Source organism: Aquarana catesbeiana, linkage group LG02 (genome assembly GCF_042186555.1).
Source record: "Aquarana catesbeiana isolate 2022-GZ linkage group LG02, ASM4218655v1, whole genome shotgun sequence".
NCBI lineage: Eukaryota > Metazoa > Chordata > Amphibia > Anura > Ranidae > Aquarana > Aquarana catesbeiana.
In genome coordinates, this window is record NC_133325.1 from 10977822 (window position 1) to 10999878 (window position 22057).

Consider the following 22057-nt stretch of genomic DNA (forward strand, 5'->3'; position numbering starts at 1 on the left):
CTCCAACCGAGTCACCAGGCCCTCTATAGACCAGCACTCTGTGTGATCTCTCCAAGACGGGTCCTCCCCTGGGATCTCCTCGGTTGTCCAGCTTCGTCACACAGGACCGACAGCTCAGGACCATTCCTCGGCCGCGGTGGTAGGCCCCAGACAAGCCTCTGGACCCACCCCTGCCCCGTAGCATCGTGGGCCTCCCGATCGGAGGACCACGAGGTAGCATACCTGTCGGCCAGGAGGGCCAGCAGGTGGCTGAAAAACGACCCTAGAACATGGCGTCTGTCCCATAAATACCCTCTTCCCAGAATGAAACTCGGAGGACCACCTCCACCGAGCTTGTTTCCGAGACAGAGGAGCATCTATACACTTCGACACGTTGCCTTTCCAACACTGACTAATGGTAACAGCGACACCCACCGGTCAGCACGGAAACACACACAACGTCAGCCAAGTGGGAACAGAGGCGAACTTTTAACCTTCCTAACGCACAATTTACTAAATTTACCTAATCTGCGGTAGATTGTAAATCTACCAGCGCTACATATATATATATATATATATATATATATATATATATATATATATATATTAAATACACTGCAGCTAACTGAATAAACTGCCTGCCAGAAGTATATTAGAAACAGTACACAGACTGGAAAAGGAACAGACTGCAGTGAGATCTAGCTAAACTGGATACAGCGGATATATACATTAAAGGTAAAGGACTGGCATCAAACGTAGAGCTTTAAGGATGCCGCCACTCACTGGTTCTTCTTTTTAAGGGCTTTGTTTTTATAGCTAGCAGCCTCTTGCTGCACTGGCTCCCCTGTGGAACCCTCCTGACTCCTGGTACTCAGACTTCATATCTGCGGGGTGGAGCCCAGCACCATGGTCAGGTTACTACTAAGGCTGGATTCACACCAATGCATTTTTAGTGCTTTTTGCATTTTGCAGATTTGTACTACAGAGCTTGTTCCATAGGAAACCATGGTACATGGTAAATGGACTGTAGTGCAAATCTGCAAAATGCAAAAAGCACTAAAAATGCATAGGTGTGAATCCAGCCTAAAAGCCTGGCACACACCTGACCAATCAGTATGCTGGCTGTTCTCAAAATCAGGACCCAGGACTAGGGATTTCATCCCACCCGGATCTCTCAGAAATCCCTAAGCTCCAGGTCCCAAAGTGGACTTTACAAAACACTGAGGAAACTGAAAGGCCAGTTTCCTCTTCATGTTACAAGCTCCCTAGAGCCCCTCAATTCGTCTGGTTGAGAATTGTGGGTCACATCCTCCTCCTAGACCCTGGCAGGGCAATGCTCTGCCACAAAATATATTATATATATATATATATATATATATATATATATATATATATATACACACACACAAGACTATCTGTATATATATGTATTAAATACATTGCAGCTAACTGAATAACCTGCCTGCCAGAAGTTTTTTTTTTTAACAGTACACCAGGAATGGCCTGCAGTGAGATATAGCTAGCATCCACTGCATACAGTTTAGCTATATCTCACTGCAGGCCATTCCTGGTATATATATATATATATATATATATATACATATATATATATATATACATATGAGACTGTATATATATATATATATTAAATACACTGCAGTTAACTGAATCACCTGCCTGCCATGACTATTGTATAACAGATGTACCCTACTTACGCTCTGCTGCCAGACCAACCCCTCCAGCACCTAATTACCTATTGACCCAATAACTGAGACCACACCAAGATGGATTAGTTATCGGCCGTAGCAGCCATTTTATTAACACTCAAATAAAATTAACATTAACTGTGTAAACATCTGTTAGAACCACCCCCATCAGTTAAATACTCACGTTGGTCTTTGCAGGAAAAAAAACCCCAATCTTGCCACATTCCACTCTGGCACTGCGGTACCATAACTGGACTAGGCCTCCCGCTGACATGCTAGCTCGGAGACAACAAACCACTTACCACAGTGCCCCCGTTAACCAAATTCCAGCCAAACCACCTTTAGCTAGAATACCACCAATGGGACCCATACCACCGATGGGTCCCGAACTCTTCCATATCCAGACTTTCTTCCTTCACCCGCAAAGACCAACACCCCGCCACAGCACACACCAGGGGAAAACCTTACCCTTGTGTGCCCTGCCACACCCTCAACGTTCTCCGGATACCATTCTGTAAACCCAAAGCCCACAGGTGGATCCCCACATCATTAAGGTGTACTCCGTCCCTTCGCAAATACCGCCAGGTATCCACTTCCAACTCCAGGTGTCTAATTGGCAACCCCCCATTCCTAACCACAAATCTACTAACCTCCCTGTTCACCTTCTTCCTGACCCTAATAATCTTCTCCACTGACGTAGCCAACCGCCAAGTGGTCCACGCTACAATGTCAGACCACACTATCAGCATTTTCGGAAAGGCCATGCGGAATCGCCAAAAATTGAACTTGATATCATGCACCAAGTCCAACATTGACCTGATCCCCAAGTCGTTAGCGCCCACGTGCAACACTAAAACATCAGGCGGCCTATCCAAACGTGCAAATCTGTGCACTTCTGGAACTGTCCTACCCCAAAGCATCCCAGGCACCCCCAACCACCTAATACAGGCTTCCTGTATGGAAATTCCCAATTGTCTCCCATCATGCCGTACATCTCCTCTCCTTGCCCCCCAACAAACATATGAATGGCCTACTATCCAGACTAGGCCCTGGGTCCTTCCTGAAAGAGAAGAAAGAAACACCCCCTATAACAGTAAATATTCACCTAAGACATGATATATCCATGCACCACACATCCCACCTACCCTTACCCTGTTTAAACAGGGGACAAGTGGGGACGAACATAAGATTTGAACCTCCGCGATTCCTATATCCCAATTCATTTTACCGCGGCCTCATCCAACCCCCATCTAACCGCCTCTGTAGCCGCCCCAATCCGAAACGAATGAAGAAAATTTCTGATCCCCCAAACATTTACGAAAAACTGCAATGAATTGAAATCGTGACAAGGAATTACCATCCCGGTGCACCAGTAAGGACCCCGCTACTTCCAGGGGTACAGTGCCTTGAAAAAGTATTCACCCCCTTGGCATTTTTTATGTTTTGTTGCCTCACAACCTGGAATTAACATGGATTGTTTGAGGATTTGCATCATTTCATTTACAGAACACGCCCACAACTTTGAAGTTTTTTTTTTATTGTGAAGCAAACAACAAATAGGACAAAATAACAGAAAAAGTCAATGTGCAAAACTATTCACCCCCCTAAAGACAATACTTTGTAGAGCCACCTTTTGCAGCTATCACAGCTCCAAGTTGCTTTGGATAAGTCTCTATGAGTCTTGCCACATCTTACCACTGGGATTTGCAGAACTGCTCCAACTCCTTCCAGTTGGATGGTTTGCGCTTGTGAACAGCAATCTTTAAGTCTGACCACAGATTTTCTATTGGATTGAGGTCTGGGCTTTGACTAGGCCATTCCAACACATTTCCATGTTTCCCCTTAAACCACTCAAGTGTTGCTTTAGCAGTGTGTTTGGGGTCATTGTCCTGCTGGAAGGTGAACCTCCGTCCTAGCCTCAAATCACACACAGAGTGCTACAGGTTTTACTCAAGAATATCCCTGTATTTATCACCATCCATCTTTCCCTCAACCCTGACCAGTTTCCCAGTCCCCACTGCTGAAAAACATCCCCCCAGCATGATGCTGCCACCACCATGTTTCACAGTGGGGATGGTGGTATCTGGGTGATGTGATGTGTTGGGTTTGTATCACTGTGGGGATGGTGTTCTTTGGGTGATGTGTTGGGTTTGTATCACGGTGGGGATGGTGTTCTTTGGGTGATGTGTTGGGTTTGTATCACGGTGGGGATGGTGTTCTTTGGGTGATGTGTTGGGTTTGTATCACGGTGGGGATGGTGTTCTTTGGGTGATGTGTTGGGTTTGTATCAGGGTGGGGATGGTGTTCTTTGGGTGATGTGATGTGTTGGGTTTGTATCAGGGTGGGGATGGTGTTCTTTGGGTGATGTGATGTGTTGGGTTTGTATCATGGTGGGGGATGGTGTTCTTTGGGTGATGTGATGTGTTGGGTTTGTATCAGGGTGGGGATGGTGTTCTTTGGGTGATGTGATGTGTTGGGTTTGTATCACGGTGGGGATGGTGTTCTTTGGGTGATGTGATATGATGGGTTTGTATCATGGTGGGGGATGGTGTTCTTTGGGTGATGTGTTGGGTTTGTATCACGGTGGGAATGGTGTTCTTTGGGTGATGTGATGTGTTGGGTTTGTATCAGGGTGGGGATGGTGTTCTTTGGGTGATGTGATGGGTTTGTATCAGGGTGGGGATGGTGTTCTTTGGGTGATGTGATGTGTTGGGTTTGTATCACTGTGGGGATGATGTTCTTTGGGTGATGTGTTGGGTTTGTATCACAGTGGGAATGGTGTTCTTTGGGTGATGTGTTGGGTTTATATCACTGTGGGGATGGTGTTCTTTGGGTGATGTGTTGGGTTTGTATCACGGTGGGGATGGTGTTCTTTGGGTGATGTGTTGGGTTTATATCACTGTGGGGATGGTGTTCTTTGGGCGATGTGTTGGGTTTGTATCACAGTGGGGATGGTGTTCTTTGGGTGATGTGTTGGGTTTGTATCACGGTGGGGATGGTGTTCTTTGGGTGATGTGTTGGGTTTGTATCACGGTGGGGATGGTGTTCTTTGGGTGATGTGTTGGGTTTGTATCACGGTGGGGATGGTGTTCTTTGGGTGATGTGTTGGGTTTGTATCAGGGTGGGGATGGTGTTCTTTGGGTGATGTGATGTGTTGGGTTTGTATCAGGGTGGGGATGGTGTTCTTTGGGTGATGTGATGTGTTGGGTTTGTATCATGGTGGGGGATGGTGTTCTTTGGGTGATGTGATGTGTTGGGTTTGTATCAGGGTGGGGATGGTGTTCTTTGGGTGATGTGATGTGTTGGGTTTGTATCACGGTGGGGATGGTGTTCTTTGGGTGATGTGATGTGATGGGTTTGTATCATGGTGGGGGATGGTGTTCTTTGGGTGATGTGTTGGGTTTGTATCACGGTGGGAATGGTGTTCTTTGGGTGATGTGATGTGTTGGGTTTGTATCAGGGTGGGGATGGTGTTCTTTGGGTGATGTGATGGGTTTGTATCAGGGTGGGGATGGTGTTCTTTGGGTGATGTGATGTGTTGGGTTTGTATCACTGTGGGGATGATGTTCTTTGGGTGATGTGTTGGGTTTGTATCACAGTGGGAATGGTGTTCTTTGGGTGATGTGTTGGGTTTATATCACTGTGGGGATGGTGTTCTTTGGGTGATGTGTTGGGTTTGTATCACGGTGGGGATGGTGTTCTTTGGGTGATGTGTTGGGTTTATATCACTGTGGGGATGGTGTTCTTTGGGTGATGTGTTGGGTTTGTATCAGGGTGGGGATGGTGTTCTTTGGGTGATGTGATGTGTTGGGTTTGTATCACAGTGGGGATGGTGTTCTTTGGGTGATGTGTTGGGTTTGTATCACAGTGGGGATGGTGTTCTTTGGGCGATGTGTTGGGTTTGTATCACAGTGGGGATGGTGTTCTTTGGGTGATGTGATGTGTTGGGTTTGTATCACAGTGGGGATGGTGTTCTTTGGGTGATGTGTTGGGTTTGTATCACGGTGGGGATGGTGTTCTTTGGGTGATGTGATGTGTTGGGTTTGTATCACAGTGGGGATGGTGTTCTTTGGGCGATGTGTTGGGTTTATATCACTGTGGGGATGGTGTTCTTTGGGTGATGTGTTGGGTTTATATCACTGTGGGGATGGTGTTCTTTGGGTGATGTGATGTGTTGGGTTTGCACCAGACATAGCGTTTTCTTTGATGGCCAAAAAGTTGAATTTTAGTCTCATGAGACCAGAGCACCTTCCTCCATACATTTTGGGAGTCTCCCACATGCCTGTCTTTCTTCTGGCCACTCTGCCATAAAGCTCAACTCTATGGAGCGTACGGCTTATTGTGGTCCTATGTACAGATACTCCAGTCTCTGCTGTGGAACTCTGCAGCTCCTCCAGGGTTACCTTAGGTCTCTGTGCTCCTCTCTGATTAATGCCCTCCTTGCCCGACCGGTGAGTTTTGGTGTGCTGCCGTCTCTTGGCAGGTTTGCTGTTGTGCCATGTTCTTTCCATTTGGTTATGATAGATTTGATGGGGCTCCTAGGGATCAGCAAAGATTTGGATATTTTTTTATAACCTAACCCTGACTTGTACTTCTCCACAACATTGTCCCTTCCTTGTTTGGAGAGTTCCTTGGTCTTCATGGCAGTGTTTGGTTAGTAGTGCCTCTTGTTTAGGTGTTGCCGCCTCTGGGGCCTTTCACAAAGGTGTGTCTATGTAATGACAGGTCATGTGACACTTAGATTGCACACAGGTGGACATCATTTCACTAATTATGTGACTTCTGAAGGTAATTGGTTACACCAGAGCTTTTTATGGGCTTCATAACAAAGGGGGTGAATACATACGCACATGACAGTTATCAGTTTTTTATTTCTGAAAAATAGTTTTATGTATATATTTTTCTAATTTTACACTGCAGCTAACTGAATAACTTGCCTGCCAGAAGCGCAAACCATCCAACTTGAAGGAGCAGGAGCAGTTTTGCAAGCAGGAATGGGAAAAAAAAATCCCAGTGGTAAGATGTGGCAAGTCATAGAGACTTACCCAAAGAGACTTGGAGCCGCAAAAGGTGGCTCTACAAAGTATTGACTTTAGGGGGGTGAATACTTTTGTAAGGCACTGTATAATAGAAACAGTACACCAGGAATGGACTGCAGTGAGATATAGCTAAACTGGATAGAGTGGATATATATATATATATATACACACACACATAAGACTGACAGTATATATATATTAAATACACTGCAGCTAATTGAATAACCAGCCTGTCTGCTCAATCTAAATGACACTCTCTCTCTGTCCACACCAACACACTACACGGGGCCGACGTGCAGTCAGCCTTATACAGTGTTGGGCGTGGACTTAGTCACCCTGAGCCATGATTGGAGAAAGGCACCCTGCCTTTGGCCAATTATGGCTCTCTTAGCTGAGGGCGCTGTGATTGGCCAAAGCATGCAGGTCATAGTGCGTGCTCTGGCCAATTATCATACAGCAATGCACTGCGCTCCAGTGCATTATGGGCCGTTACGTGCCGCTCGAATTTGGCGCGAACGGCCCATAATCTTCAGTTTTCGACGAACGGGCGAACAGCCAATGTTTGACCCGAACAGGAAGCTCATCCCTACTGGTGAGGCTGCATTTGATGGGCGCTGGTGAGGCTGGATTGATGAGCACTGGTGAGGCTGGATTGATGAGCACTGGTGAGGCTGGATTGATGAGCACTGGTGAGGCTGGATTGATGAGCACTGGTGAGGCTGGATTGATGAGCACTGGTGAGGCTGGATTGATGGTCACTGGTGAGGCTGGATTGATGGTCACTGGTGAGTAGGGATGAGCCGAACACCCCCCGGTTCGGTTCGCACCAGAACCCGCGAACGGACCGAAAGTTCGCACGAACGTTAGAACCCCATTGACGTCTATGGGACTCGAACGTTCGAAATCAAAAGTGCTCATTTAAAGGCTAATTTGCATGGTATTGTCCTAAAAAGGGTTTGGGGACCCGGGTCCTACCCCAGGGGACATGTATCAATGCAAAAAAAACTTTTAAAAACGGCCATTTTTTCGGGAGCAGTGATTTTAATGATGCTTAAAGTAAAAAAAAAAAAAGTGAAATATTTCTTTAAATATCATACCTGGGGGGTGTCTATAGTATGCCTGTAAAGTGACGCGTGTTTCCCATGTTTAGAACAGTCCCTGCACCAAATGTCATTTTTAAAGGAAAAAATCTCATTTAAAACTGCTTGCGGGTTTAATGTAATGTCGGGTCATGGCAATATGGATGAAAATCAGTGAGACAAACGGCATGGGTACCCCCCAGTCCATTACCAGGCCCTTTGGGTCTTGTATGGATATTAAGGGGAACCCCGCACCCAAATTAAAATAAGGAAAGGTGTGGGGCCACCAGGCCCTATATACTCTGAACAGCAGTATACAGGCGGTGCAAACAAGACAGGGACTGTAGGTTTGTTGTTAAGTAGAATCTCTTTGTAATTTTGAACATTTTTAACGTGTTTAGCTCCAGCCAAAAAATCTTTTTTAAGCTTTTTGGAAAACATAGGGAAGGGTTATCACCCCTGTGACATTTGTTTTGCTGTCTTTCCTCCTCTTCAGAAGATTTCACCTCACTTTTTTGTCCCAATGAAAAATGTTTTTTGAAAATTTGGGTTTTTTTGTGGAACAAGGATTGGAAAGCATCAGTGGAAAGGAGAAATTGTTTTCCCATATTAACTCTTACAGGAGAGAATTTCCCTTCCTAGGGGTAGATTTCATCTCACTTCCTGTTGTCTCCTTCCGTTTGCAAATAGGAGTCGTTTGTAAGTTAGATGTTTGAAAGTAGGGGCCTGCCCTATATACTCAGCAGAAATTTGGGCCTTAGGTGTTGCTGTGGCCACAACACTGTAAGCCCTCACAGGGCCCTGCTGTGAAATATTAGATCAAGAATTGTAATTACATGCCCCTGTTGAACAGGAGCTGAAAAATTAGGCCTTAGGCACTGGTGCTGGTGCCACAACACTGCAACCCCTCACAGACACTCTAGTTGGAACGCAGGAACGAGCCCTGCTGCAAAGTATTGCTTCAAAAATTGTAATTACACGCCCCTGTTAGACAGGGGCAGAAAAATTGGGCCTTAGGCACTGGTGCTGGTGCCACAACACTGCAACCCCTCACAGACACTCTAGTTGGAACGCAGGAACGAGCCCTGCTGCAAAGTATTGCATCAAAAATTGTAATTACACGCCCCTGTTAGACAGGGGCAGAAAAATTGGGCCTTAGGCACTGGTGCTGGTGCCACAACACTGCAACCCCTCACAGACACTCTAGTTGGAACGCAGGAACAAGCCCTGCTGCAAAGTATTGCATCAAAAATTGTAATTACACGCCCCTGTTAGACAGGGGCAGAAAAATTGGGCCTTAGGCACTGGTGCTGGTGCCACAACACTGCAACCCCTCACAGACACTCTAGTTGGAATGCAGGAACGAGCCCTGCTGCAAAGTATTACATCAAAAATTGTAATTACACGCCCCTGTTAAACAGGGGCTGAAAAATTGTGCCTTAGGCACTGGTGGTGGCGCCCAGAACCAAAAATGTTCTTACAAGCTATCAGCGTGATGATTGAGGAGGAAGAGGATAATTACTCAGGGATAGTCACTCAGCATCAGCATAGGCAGTCTTTGAAGGGATCTGAGATTTCAAAAAAAATTATTCGGTTACATCAGCATCAGGTGCTTGGTAGCTGGTGGTGATCCAAGACTCATTCATTTTTATGAAGGTCAGCCGATCGACCGAGTCGGTGGACAGACGCACCCTGTGATCGGTTACCACGCCTCCAGCAGCACTGAATGTGCGTTCCGAAAGAACGCTGGATGCAGGACAGGCCAGTAGCTCAATTGCATACTGTGCAAGCTCTGGCCAGTGATCCATCCTCAAGACCCAGTAACCCAGAGGATTTTCGGTGGGAAAGGTGTCCAAGTCTGATCTTGCCCCTAGGTATTCCTGCACCATGTAAAACAGACGCTGGCGATGGTTGCTGGAACCGATCATACCTTGGGGCTGCGGACCAAAAAATTGTCTGAACGCATCGGTCAGACGGCCACCTTCTCCACCACTCCTTCTTTGACTGACCGAAGCCTCAGCAACACGTTGTCCAGAAACAGGAGTTTGTAACCTCCCAGTCTCTGGGAACGCGTTGCACAGACCTTTCTGCAAGGCCTCCCGAAGATGTTTCATCCTCTGCTCCCTCTGCGATGGCAAGATAAGGTCCGCAACCTTACCCTTGTAACGTGGATCAAGGAGGGTTGCCAGCCAGTATTGGTCCTTCTCCTTGATACCACGAATACGAGGATCCTTACGCAGGCTTTACAGGATCAGGGAGGCCATGCAGCGTAGGTTTGCTGAGGCATTCGGTCCGGAGTCCTCTGGGTCACTAAGAACGACATGGTCCGCAGCCACCTCCTCCCAGCCACGTACAAGTCCATGTGTTTCTTTGGACTGATCCCTTAAAGACTGCTGCTGATGCTGAGTGCCAGGCTCCACCTCCATACTGACACAATCTTCCTCCTCCTCCTCTTCCTCCTCGTGCTCTTCCTGTGTGATCGGCGGGCACGCAGGAACACTGTCTGGATAAAGGGGGCCTTGAGAGCTAAGGAAGTCCTCCTCTTCCTGCCTCTGTTCTGCCTCAAGTGCCCTGTCCATTATTCCACGCAGCGTGTGCTCCAACAGGTGGACAAGGGGGACAGTGTCACTGATGCATGCACTGTCACTGCTCACCATCCTCGTGGCCTCCTCGAATGGTGACAGGACAGTGCATGCATCCCTGATCATGGCCCACTGGCGTGGGGAAAAAAAAACAAGCTCCCCTGACCCTGTCCTGGTGCCATAGTCGCACAGGTACTCATTGATGGCCCTCTGCTGCGTGTGCAGCCGCTGCAGCATGGCCAACGTTGAGTTCCACCTGGTGGGCATGTCACAGATTAGGCGGTTCTTGGGCAGGTTAAACTCCTTTTGGAGGTCCGTCAGCCGAGCACTGGCATTATATGACCGGCGGAAATGCACACAGACTTTCCTGGCCTGCCTCAGGACATCCTGTAAGCCCGGGTACCTGCCCAAGAACCGCTGCACCACCAAGTTAAGGACGTGAGCCAAACAGGGCACATGGGTCATTTGTCCCTGTCGGAGGGCAGAGAGGAGGTTGGTGCCATTGTCGCAAACCACCATTCCTGCCTTAAGTTGGCGTGGCGTCAACCACCTCTGAACCTGCCCCTGCAGAGCTGACAGAACCTCTGCCCCAGTGTGGCTCCTGTCCCCCAAGCACACCAGCTCAAGCACCGCATGGCATCTTTTGGCCTGCGTACTTGCGTAGCCCCTTGAACGCCTACGGAGCACCGCTGGTTCCGAGGAAGAGGCCATGGAGGAAGAAGAAGAGGAGGGGGTGGAGGAGAGAGGTGTGTCACAATCAGCATTTTGGAGGCGTGGTGGCGGAACAACCTCCAACACTACTGCACCTTGTCCTGCATCCTTCCCAGCTGCCAGCAGAGTCACCCAATGCGCCGTGAAACTTAGGTAACGTCCCTGTCCATGCCTGCTGGACCATGAGTCAGCGGTAATATGCACCTTACCGCTGACCGCCCTGTCCAGCGAGGCATGGACATTGCCTTCCACATGCCGGTAGAGAGCCGGAATCGCCTTCTGTGAGAAAAAGTGGCGTTTGGGTACCTGCCACTGAGGAACCGCACATTCCACAAACTCACGGAAGGGGGCAGAGTCTACCAACTGAAAAGGCAGCAGTTGAAGTGCTAGCAATTTTGCCAAGCTAGCATTCAACCGCTGGGCATGTGGATGGCTGGGAGCAAACTTCTTTCGGCGGTGCAGCAGCTGGGGCAGGGAAATTTGCCTGGTACAATCTGACGTCGGTGTACCAAAAGCAGATTGCCCACAAGTACTTGGCTGTGACACACCTAATTCTACACCTTCATTCCTCTCACTGCAGGTCTCAGAGAGGACTGAAGGTCTAGTGGGGTTGGAAATCTCAGCTGATGAGGAGCAAGGAGAGATCCTCTTTGTTCTTTGGTGTGGGTCTTTTAGATACGCTTGCCAACGAACTGCATGGCAGGTCAACATATGTCTGGTCAAGCATGTGGTACCCAAGCGGGAGATGTTTTGGCCACGCGAGATACGCTTGAGACATATGTTGCAAATAGCAGCGGTGCGATCTGATGCACTCGTCTCAAAAAAGGCCCACACCAAAGAACTTTTTGAATAACACGCAGAGACTGCAGCGCCCTGCACATGTGGAGCTTTGGGGTGTGATGCAGTCAATGTGCTGCCCTTAGGCTGGCCCCTGGAGGGCATCCTGCCTCGTTGGTGATGTGCCGCCTCCTCCTCCTCCTCCTCCTCCTCCTCCTCCTCTCTCCTATCAGGCACCCACGTTGAGTCAGTGACCTCATCATCCCCTCCCTCCTCATCACTGGAGCAAACCTGGCAGTATGCTGCAGCAGGGGGAGCATGACTGCCAGATTGCTGTCTTTCTTGGGCACCCCCTCTGTCCGTGCTCATGTTACTGCCTTCATCGAGCTCAGTATCGTCATCAGAGCCTTCCAAACGCTGGGCATCCTCCTGGAGCATGTACCCAACACTGTGGTCAAACAGTTCGAGGGAATCCTCATGAGGACATGGTGGAGCTAGGGAAGGAGTCACTGATGACATTGAGCTGAGGGAAGAGGCCGCTGCTTTGCCAGACAAAGTACCCTGGGCATGGGTGAGAGAGGATGAGGAGGATGAGGACGGCTTGGTCATCCACTCGACCAAGTCTTCCGCATGTTGCGGCTCAACACGGCCAGCTGCCGAAAAAAAGGCCAAGCGTGTCCCATGGCCACGTGCTGATGAGGATGCACCGTCTCCACGACCAGCACTAGACACAGAGCCTGCTTGCCCTCTCTTATTGGCTTGTGACTGTCTGCCTCTCCTTCTTGGCCTTCCAGACATACTAATGGCCTGTAGCTGCACTAAGCTGGGATAGAACACCTGTAATTTTCTTCAGGTAGCTTTATATACTGTAACCAGACAAGCCTGCCTGTCAGTAGGAAGATAACAGGAACGGATCTAGCTGAACACTGTGAGCAGGACGCACTGTACTAAATGTAAATAGTCTAGCTGCCTGACCGTGGTACTAATAGGATCAAATAGAACACCTGTAATTTTCTTCAGGTAGCTTTATATACTGTAACCAGACAAGCCTGCCTGTCAGTAGGAAGATAACAGGAACGGATCTAGCTGAACACTGTGAGCAGGACGCACTGCACTAAATGTAAATAGTCTAGCTGCCTGACCGTGGTACTAATAGGATCAAATAGAACACCTGTAATTTTCTTCAGGTAGCTTTATATACTGTAACCAGACAAGCCTGCCTGTCAGTAGGAATTTAACAGGAACGGATCTAGCTGAACACTGTGAGCAGGACGCACTGCACTAAATGTAAATAGTCTAGAAGATAACAGGAACGGATCTAGCTGAACACTGTGAGCAGGACGCACTGCACTAAATGTAAATAGTCTAGAAGATAACAGGAACGGATCTAGCTGAACACTGTGAGCAGGACGCACTGCACTAAATGTAAATAGTCTAGAAGATAACAGGAACGGATCTAGCTGAACACTGTGAGCAGGATGCACTGCACTAAATGTAATTAGTCTAGAAGATAACAGGAACGGATCTAGCTGAACACTGTGAGCAGGATGCACTGCACTAAATGTAAATAGCAGGAACGGATCTAGCTGAACACTGTGAGCAGGACGCACTGCACTAAATGTAAATAGCAGGAACGGATCTAGCTGAACACTGTGAGCAGGACGCACTGCACTAAATGTAAATAGTCTAGAAGATAACAGGAACGGATCTAGCTGAACACTGTGAGCAGGACGCACTGCACTAAATGTAAATAGCAGGAACGGCTCTAGCTGAACACTGTGAGCAGGACGCACTGCACTAAATGTAAATAGCAGGAACGGATCTAGCTGAACACTGTGAGCAGGACGCACTGCACTAAATGTAAATAGTCTAGAAGATAACAGGAACGGATCTAGCTGAACACTGTGAGCAGGACGCACTGCACTAAATGTAAATAGCAGGAACGGATCTAGCTGAACACTGTGAGCAGGACGCACTGCACTAAATGTAAATAGCAGGAACGGATCTAGCTGAACACTGTGAGCAGGACGCACTGCACTAAATGTAAATAGCAGGAACGGATCTAGCTGAACACTGTGAGCAGGACGCACTGCACTAAATGTAAATAGCAGGAACGGATCTAGCTGAACACTGTGAGCAGGACGCACTGCACTAAATGTAAATAGCAGGAACGGATCTAGCTGAACACTGTGAGCAGGACGCACTGCATTAAATGTAAATAGTCTAGATAGAAGATAACAGGAACGGATCTAGCTAAACTGAATACAGTGTATATATATATATATACAACACCTGGGATGCATATATATACACAATACACTGTAAGTGCAGCTAACTGACTGACTGTTCTGCCTAATCTAGCTAACTCAAATCAAATGACACTGTCTCTCTCTCTCTCTATCTCTCAGCACACCGGAACACACACTACACAGGGCCGCCGTGCAGGCGGCCTTATATAGTGTGGGGTGTGTACTAAATCCCCTGAGCCATAATTGGCCAAAGCCACCCTGGCTTTGGCCAATTACAGCTCTCTCTACTGACGGCGCTGTGATTGGCCAAGCATGCGGGTCATAGTGCATGCTTGGCCAATCATCAGCCAGCAATGCACTGCGATGCCGCAGTGAATTATGGGCCGTGACGCGCCACACGAATTTAGCGTGAACGGCCCATAACGTTCGCAATTCGGCGAACGATCGAACAGCCGATGTTCGAGTCGAACATGGGTTCGACTCGAACACGAAGCTCATCCCTACTGGTGAGGCTGGATGGATGGTCACTGGTGAGGCTGAATTTGACAGGCGCTGGTGAGGCTGCATTTGATGGGTGCTGGTGAGGCTGCATTTGATGGGCGCTGGTGAGGCTGCATTTGATGGGCGCTGGTGAGGCTGCATTTGATGGGTGCTGGTGAGGCTGCATTTGATGGGCGCTGGTGAGGCTGCATTTGATGGACACTGGTGAGGCTGAATTTGACAGGCGCTGGTGAGGCTGCATTTGATGGGAGCTGGTGAGGCTGCATTGATGGGCGCTGGTGAGGCTGCATTTGATGGGCACTGGTGAGGCTGCATTTGATGGACGCTGGTGAGGCTGCATTTGATGGGTGCTGGTGAGGCTGCTCTGATGGGCGCTGGTGAGGCTGCATTGATGGGCACTGGTGAGGCTGGATTGATGGGCACTGGTGAGGCTGCATTTGATGGGTGCTGGTGAGGCTGCATTTGATGGGTGCTGGTGAGGCTGAATTTGAAGGGCGCTGGTGAGGCTGCATTTGATGGGAGCTGGTGAGGCTGCATTTGATGGATGCTGATGAGGCTGAATTTGATGGGCGCTGGTGAGGCTGCATTTGATGGGTGCTGGTGAGGCTGCATTTGATGGGTGCTGGTGAGGCTGAATTTGAAGGGCGCTGGTGAGGCTGCATTTGATGGGTGCTGGTGAGGCTGCATTGATGGGCGCTGGGGAGGCTGCATTTTATGGGCGCTGGTGAAGCTGCATTTGATGGACGCCGATGAGGCTGAATTTGACGGGCGCTGGTGAGGCTGCATTTGATGGGAGCTGGTGAGGCTGCATTTGATGGGCGCTGGTGAGGCTGCATTTGATGGGTGCTGGTGAGGCTGCATTTGATGGGTGCTGCTGAGGCTGAATTTGACAGGCGCTGGTGAGGCTGCATTCGATGGGAGCTTGTGAGGCTGAATTTGACAGGCGCTGGTGAGGCTGCATTTGATGGGCGCTGGTGAGGCTGCATTTGATGGGCGCTGGTGAGGCTGCATTTGATGGGCGCTGGTGAGGCTGCATTTGATGGGTGCTGGTGAGGCTGCATTGATGGGCGCTGGTGAGGCTGCATTTGATGGGTGCTGGTGAGGCTGCATTTGATGGGCGCTGGTGAGGCTGCATTTGATGGGTGCTGTTGAGGCTGCATTGATGGGCGCTGGTGAGGCTGCATTTGATGGGCGCTGGTGAGTCTGCATTGATGGGCGCTGGTGAGTCTGCATTGATGGGAGCTGGTGAGGCTGCATTGATGGGCGCTGGTGAGGCTGGATTGACAGGCACTGGTGAGGCTGCATTCGATGGGCAATTCATTAAAAAGGTGGGGTTTACATGGGCAGGGAAAATGTGGTGGAGTCAGGGGTGGAGACAAGGGGGGCGGCAAAATGAGGTTTCGCCTAGGGTGTCAAAAATCCTTGCGCCAGCCCTGGATAGGTGGCACTGATAGGCAGCATTGATGGACACTAATAGGTGGCATTGATGAGCACTGATGGTAGTTGATAGGCAGTACTGATGGGCACTGATAGGCAGTATTGATGGGCAATGAAATGTGGCAGTGATAGGCGGCATTGATGGACACTGATAGGCGGCATTGATGAGAACTGATAAAAAGCATTGATGGGCACTGATAGGCAGCACAGATGGGCACTGATAGGCGGAATTGATGGGCACTGATAGGCGGCATTGATGGGCATTGATAAGCGGAATTTATGGGCATTGATAGGTAGCATTGATGGGCACTGATAGGCAGCACTGATTATCAGTGTAAACAATTTGCTGACATTTTAGGCAGGTAACGGCCGTCCTTTCCTCACACAGACACAGCGTTGGAAGAAAGGACTGCCGATACTCAGCAAGTCTGTTTACATGTGATCAGCTAATCACATGGTAAAGGGCCGCCATGATTGCGCTGGATGCACGTCCCATGGGGCATACGGCAGGCAGAGTTCCTGGGAGGATATCCATGGACACCCTCCCAAAATTGGAAGCCCGGGGGTTGGATGGAAGGGGGGGTTGTCAGGGGGCCCATCATGGTTTCATCAGGGCCCTGAAGGTTCTAGTTACCCTCCTGCTGAAGGGTTGTTTCTGGAGGTGAGGGAATACCCACAGAGGCTTGTTTAATTCATGCCAGCAAGTCTTCCTGTAACAAAAGAAAGTTTCCCGGGGACAAGATAGTATCAGGTGGTGAAGACTCTTCAGATTCACTAAACATGAGGGAGAGCACATCGGGTTTCGTGTTCTTTGACCCAGGCCTGTAAGTTTTATGGAAGGAAAATCTAGAAAAGAATAGCGCCCATCCGGCCTGACGTGGTTTCAAGTTTTTTGTTGCTCTCAAGTATTCTAGATTTTTATGATCCATATAAATCAGGACTGGATGTGCTGCTCCTTCCAAGAGATATCTCCACTCTTCTGGTGCAGCCTTGATGGCTGGAAGTTCTCGGTCCCCAACATCAGAGCTTCTTTCTGCAGCTGATAACTTACGGGAGAAGAACGAGACTGGGCGTAACAAAGCCTTGGACCCCTGTCTTCAGCCATATTCAGTGATCAGTCTGATGACTGTGCCGGTATCTGGAGCCATATTCGGTGATCAGTCTGATGACTGTGCCGGTATCTGGAGCCATATTCGGTGATCAGTCTGATGACTGTGCCGGTATCTGGAGCCATATTCAGTGATCAGTCTGATGACTGTGCCGGTATCTGGAGCCATATTCGGTGATCAGTCTGATGACTGTGCCGGTATCTGGAGTCATATTCAGTGATCAGTCTGATGACTGTGCCGGTATCTGGAGACATATTCGGTGATCAGTCTGATGACTGTGCCGGTATCTGGAGCCATATTCGGTGATCGGTCTGATGACTGTGCCGGTATCTGGAGCCATATTCGGTGATCGGTCTGATGACTGTGCCGGTATCTGGAGCCATATTCGGTGATCGGTCTGATGACTGTGCCGGTATCTGGAGCCATATTCAGTGATCGGTCTGATGACTGTGCCGGTATCTGGAGCCATATTCGGTGATCGGTCTGATGACTGTGCCGGTATCTGGAGCCATATTCGGTGATCGGTCTGATGACTGTGCCGGTATCTGGAGCCATATTCGGTGATCGGTCTGATGACTGTGCCGGTATCTGGAGTCATATTCAGTGATCAGTCTGATGACTGTGCCTGTATCTGGAGCCATATTCAGTGATCGGTCTGATGACTGTGCCGGTATCTGGAGTCATATTCAGTGATCGGTCTGATGACTGTGCCGGTATCTGGAGCCATATTCAGTGATCGGTCTGATGACTGTGCCGGTATCTGGAGCCATATTCGGTGATCAGTCTGATGACTGTGCCGGTATCTGGAGCCATATTCGGTGATCAGTCTGATGACTGTGCCTGTATCTGGAGCCATATTCGGTGATCAGTCTGATGACTGTGCCGGTATCTGGAGTCATATTCAGTGATCGGTCTGATGACTGTGCCGGTATCTGGAGCCATATTCGGTGATCAGTCTGATGACTGTGCCGGTATCTGGAGCCATATTCGGTGATCAGTCTGATGACTGTGCCTGTATCTGGAGCCATATTCGGTGATCAGTCTGATGACTGTGCCGGTATCTGGAGTCATATTCAGTGATCGGTCTGATGACTGTGCCGGTATCGGGAGCCATATTCAGTGATCGGTCTGATGACTGTGCCTGTATCTGGAGCCATATTCGGTGATCAGTCTGATGACTGTGCCGGTATCTGGAGTCATATTCAGTGATCGGTCTGATGACTGTGCCGGTATCTGGAGCCATATTCAGTGATCGGTCTGATGACTGTGCCGGTATCTGGAGCCATATTCAGTGATCGGTCTGATGACTGTGCCGGTATCTGGAGCCATATATACGGTGATCGGTCTGATGACTGTGCCGGTATCTGCAGCCATATATACGGTGATCGGTCTGATGACTGTGCCGGTATCTGGAGTAGGGATGAGCTTTCTTTTCGGGTCGAACACGAGTTCGACTCGAACATTGGCTGTTCACCCGTTCATCAAAAACCGAACATTATGGGCCATTCGCGCCACATTTGAGTGGATTGTAATGGCCCATAATGCACTGCGGGAGCGTAGTGCATTGCTGTATGATAATTGGCCAGAGCATGCACCATGTCCTGCATGCTTTGGCCAATCCCAACGCCCTCAACTAAGAGAGCCATAATTGGCCAAAGGCAGGGTGCCTTTCTCCAATCATGGCTCAGGGGGACAGGCAGATTATTCAGTTAGCTGCAGTGTATTTATTAGTCCATTTCTGGTATACTGCTTTTACTATACTTCTGGCAGGCAAGTGATTCAGTTAGCTGCAGTGTATTAAATATATATATACAGTCAGTCTCGTTTATATATATATCCACTGCATATAGTTTAGCTAGATCTCACTGCAGTCAGTTCCTGGTGTACTGTTTCTACTATACTTCTGGCAAGCAGGTGATTCCTTTAGCTGCATTGTATTTTTTATATATATACAGTCAGTCTTGTGTATATATATATATTTATACATATATATATATATATATATATATATATATATATAAATATATATCCACTGCATACCGTTTAGCTATATCTTACTGCAGGCCATTCCTGGTGTACTCTTTGTAATATACTTCAGGCAGGGAGGTGATTCAGTTAGCTGCAGTGTATTTAATACATATATACAGTCAGTCTAGTGTATATATATATATCCACTGCATACAGTTTAGCTAGATCTCACTGCAGTCTGTTCCTGGTCTGTTCCTGGTTCAGTTAGCTGCAGTATATTTAATAGTCCATTCCTGGTGTACTGTTTCTACTATACTTCTGGCAGGCAGGTGATTCAGTTAGCTGCAGTGTATTTAATATATATATATATATATCCACTGCATACAGTTTAGCTATATCTCACTGCAGGCCGTTCCTGGTGTATTGTTTCTAATATACTTGAGGCGGTATACACAGTACCGCTGACCCCTAGTGCAGTTGCTACTACTTTTCTGCTGGTGTACACAGTACACAATACAGTGCAGTGTGGTGTAGCAAAAACAAATCCCCATCATGTCCGGAAGGCCACCAAGGAGAGACAGACGCTCACAGGCCACTAAAAGAGGGCAAGCAGGCTCTGTGTCTACAGTCCACAGTGCTGGTCATGGACGTGGTGCATCTTCTGCAGGTGGCTGTGGGGCACACTTTCTTTTTTTTCTGCTGCTGGGACAGGGGCAGAAAAATTGGGCCTTTGGTGCTGGTGTTGCCACAACACTGTAACCCCTCACAGATACTCTTGTTGGGTGCAGAAACGGGCCCTGCTGTAAAATATTAGATCAGAAAGTGTAATTACTAGGGATGAGCTTCGTGTTCGAGTCGAACCCATGTTCGACTCGAACATCGGCTGTTTGCCCGTTCGCCGAATTGCGAACGATATGGGCCGTTCGCGCCAAATTCGTGTGGCGCGTCACGGCCCATAATTCACTGCGGCATGGCAGTGCATTGCTTGCTGATGATTGGCCAAGCATGCACTATGACCCGCATGCTTGGCCAATCACAGCGCCGCCTGAACAAAGAGCCATAATTGGCCAAAGCCAAGGAGGCTTTGGCCAATTATGGCTCAGGGGATTTAGTACACGCCCCACACTATATAAGGCCGCCTGCACGGCGGCCCTGTGTAGTGTGTGTTCCGGCGTTCATTGAGAGAGAGAGAGAGACAGACAGTGTCATTTGATTTGAGTTAGATAGATTAGGCAGAACAGTCAGTCAGTTAGCTGCACTTACAGTGTATTGTGTATATATATGCATCCCAGGTGTTGTATATATATATATACACTGTATTCAGTTTAGCTAGATCCGTTCCTGTTATCTTCTAGACTATTTACATTTAGTACAGTGCGTCCTGCTCACAGTGTTCAGCTAGATCCGTTCCTGTTATCTTCCTACTGACAGGCAGGCTTGTCTGGTTACAGTATATAAAGCTACTTGAAGAAAATTACAGGTGTTCTATCCCAGCTTAGTGCAGCTACAGGCCATTAGTATGTCTGGAAGGCCAAGAAGGAGAGGCAGACAGTCACAAGCCAATAAGAGAGGGCAAGCAGGCTCTGTGTCTAGTGCTGGTCGTGGAGACGGTGCATCCTCATCAGCACGTGGCCATGGGACACGCTTGGCCTTTTTTTCGGCAGCTGGCCATGTTGAGCCGCAACATGCGGAAGACTTGGTCGAGTGGATGACCAAGCCGTCCTCATCCTCCTCATCCTCTCTCACCCATGCCCAGGGTGCTTTGTCTGGCAAAGCAGCGGCCTCTTCCCTCAGCTCAATGTCATCAGTGACTCCTTCCCTAGCTCCACCATGTCCTCCTGAAGAGTCCCTCGAACTGTTTGACCACAGTGTTGGGTACATGCTCCAGGAGGATGCCCAGCGTTTGGAAGGCTCTGATGATGATACTGAGCTCGATGAAGGCAGTAACATGAGCACGGACAGAGGGGGTGCCCAAGAAGGACAGCAATCTGGCAGTCATGCTCCCCCTGCTGCAGCATACTGCCAGGTTTGCTCCAGTGATGAGGAGGGAGGGGATGATGAGGTCACTGACTCAACGTGGGTGCCTGATAGGAGAGAGGAGGAGGAGGAGGAGGAGGAGGCGGCACATCACCAAGGAGGCAGGATGCCCTCCAGGGGCCAGCCTAAGGGCAGCACATTGACTGCATCACACCCCAAAGCTCCACATGGCGCTGCAGTCTCTGCGCATTATTCAAAAAGTTCTTTGGTGTGGGCCTTTTTTGAGACGAGTGCATCAGATCGCACCGCTGCTATTTGCAACATATGTCTCAAGCGTATCTCACGTGGCCAAAACATCTCCCGCTTGGGTACCACATGCTTGACCAGACATATGTTGACCTGCCATGCAGTTCGTTGGCAAGCGTATCTAAAAGACCCACACCAAAGAACAAAGAGGATCTCTCCTTGCTCCTCATCAGCTGAGATTTCCAACCCCACTAGACCTCCAGTCCTCTCTGAGACCTGCAGTGAGAGGAATGAAGCTGTAGAATTAGGTGTGTCACAGCCAAGTACTTGTGGGCAATCTGCTTTTGGTACACCGACGTCAGATTGTACCAGGCACATTTCCCTGCCCTAGCTGCTGCACCGCCGAAAGAAGTTTGCTCCCAGCCATCCACATGCCCAGCGGTTGAATGCTAGCTTGGCAAAATTGCTAGCACTTCAACTGCTGCCTTTTCAGTTGGTAGACTCTTCCCCCTTCCGTGAGTTTGTGGAATGTGCGGTTCCTCAGTGGCAAGTACCCAAACGCCACTTTTTCTCACGGAAGGCGATTCCGGCTCTCTACCGGCATGTGGAAGGCAATGTCCATGCCTCGCTGGACAGGGTGGTCAGCGGTAAGGTGCATATTACCGCTGACTCATGGTCCAGCAGGCATGGACAGGGA